Raw genomic sequence first — 2,525 nt, 5'->3', positions numbered from 1 at the left:
TTCCACTATCTCCTCTCCAGAAATCCCAAATCTTTAAGTCAGAGAAAAATCCAGGCTGTCAGGCTAAGCGAATGCCCCTTCACCTCAGACTGTCACAAAGATTGGGTCCCCATCTGCTCTTCTCCTTCCCAGGTATAAAGCAGGGACTCCCGGCCTAACGGGTACACCACCTCCCCAGCTGCTGCGGGGCTAATGCAAGGTAATACGTCCGGAAGGGCTGTAAAAGTTTAAGATGTACAACGTCAGAAGTCCGCGGGAGCCTATTTTTGAGTTTTATGACATAAAAGATATAATCTCAAAAGATCTCTTTTCTTGTAATAGTCCAAGTAAACAAATGTCGCAGGCAGTTTTACAATTTAGCAGATCTGCATTTCATCAGTTTGTTGGGAAATTAAACAATATACCTATTAAAACTCGTTAAAAAATTGGAAACTCTTAATTCGGGCTTTTATTTATAACCCAAGTTCAGGGAGCTGGCACCAATCTTTTAGAGAGACAGAGCATGACTCTGAGTCAAAACCAAATTGATTTCAGCTTTCTCAATTTGTGAACTTCCTTTGCGTTTTCTGTTGCTTCTACAGCTTCCTGCCGTGGGGCCGCTCCATTATTGGGCTGCGGGGTCCATGCGAACCCTTCTCGCCCTGGACAGATGCCGGGAAAGGGAAGCCACAGCATCCAGCAGTCTGAAGTCAGAATGGGAGTGACTTGGGCCAGACCCCCATTTCAGCAACAAAAGTTAACATGCAATCAAAATAGTAGCACTTTGTTACCAGTGGGGATGGGGACAGAGATGAAGACACCAAAGGCCATTTTATTAAGCCCGTCAGCTGAGGAGTGACTTTTGCAAATCGGTTCCTGGAACCTTCATCTGATTCTTTTTAGACAGAGGAGCAAAAACCACAAAACACAGTAGCAATGTTTTAGACTTTGTAATCTGAAAATCTAGAACATATCTACTGACTCTACTCCTTACTGTGTAGATATGATTTTGACAAATTACTTCAGTTTTTGAAGACCAAACCTCAGTTGCTTCATATGTAAGAGGGATGCAATAATATCGTATTACATATTTTAGGGTGTTGCCTTGAGGATTCAAAACATTATTGAATGCCTCATGTAGAGCTTGGCACATAACATATCCCAAATAAAAAGAAGTCATAGTTGTTATTTTGTCAAATGCATTTTCTGTATCAAGTGAGATGATCACGTGGGAGTTTTTCCTTCATTCTGCTAATGTGATGCATTACATTGATTAATTTTTGTACATTGAATCATCCTTGCATTCCAGGAGTAAATCCCACTTGGCCATGGCATCTAATCTTTTCAATATACTACTGTGAATTCAGTTTGCTAGTATTTTGTTGAGTGTTTTTCCATCAATAATCATAAGGGATACCGGTCTGTAGTTTTACTTTCTTGTAGTGTTTTAGCTGGGTTTGCTATCAGGGTAATGCTGGCTCTCTCTATAGCATGAGTTAGGAAGTGTTCTCTCCTTTATCTTTTGGAAGAGTTGAAAACTGGTCTTAACTTTAAATGTCGGCAGAATTCTTCAGTGAAAGCATTTAGCCCATGACTTTTCTTTGTTGTAGCTTTGAATATTGATTAGTCTCCTTACTAGTTGTAAGTCTATTCATATTTTCTATTTATTCCTGATTTAGTTTTGTGCATTTCCAGGAATTTGTCCATTTTGTTTAGATTATCCAATTTGTTGGCATACAGATGTTCTTAACATTCTCTTTGATTTCTGATTGTAGTTATTGGAGTCTTCTCTCTTTTTTCTTAGTCAATCTAGCTACAGGTTTGTCAGTTTTGTTGGTTGTTACAAAGAACCAACTTTAGGGGCACCTGGGTGGCTCAGCTGGTTGGGTATCTGACTCTCATTTTTGGCTCAGGTCATGATCTCCGGGTCATGGGATCGAGCTCCACGACATGCTCCGTGCTCCTATATGAAATCTGCTTGTTCCTCACCCCTCCCCGATTTGCACATGCACTCTCTCTCTTTCTCTCCAAAATAAACAAACAAATAAAATCTTTGGGAAAAAAAGAACCAATTTTGGTTTTGTTGTTTTTTCTATATTGTTTTTCTATTCTCTATTTTGCTCTGCTCTGATTTTTCTTATTTCCTTCCTTTTGCTAGCTTGGGGTTTAGTTTGCTTTTCTTTCTCTAGTTGCTCAAAGAGTAAGTTTAGGTTATTGATCTGAGATCTTTCTCTTTTTTTAACGTAAGCATATAAGCTACAAATTTCCCTCTTAACACTGCTTTTCTCTATCCCATCAGTTTTTGTATGTTGTGTTCTGTTTTCCTTTTCACTTGTCTCAAGGTATTTCCTAAATCTCCCTGTGATATCTTCTTTGATTCATTGGTTACTTAAGAGTATGTTGCTTAATTTCCACATATTTGTGGGTTTTCTAGTTTTCCTTCTGCTATTGATTTCTGGCTTCATTCCATTGTGACCAGAAAAGAAACTTTGTATATCAATCTTTTAAAATGTATTAAGATTTATCTTGTGGTCTAACACATAGTC

The sequence above is a fragment of the Leptonychotes weddellii genome, chromosome 3, assembly GCF_054177405.1.
Source record: "Leptonychotes weddellii isolate Sample4059 chromosome 3, ASM5417740v2, whole genome shotgun sequence".
In the NCBI taxonomy this organism is placed as follows: Eukaryota; Metazoa; Chordata; class Mammalia; order Carnivora; family Phocidae; genus Leptonychotes; species Leptonychotes weddellii.
Note: the sequence above shows the minus strand (reverse complement) of the source record.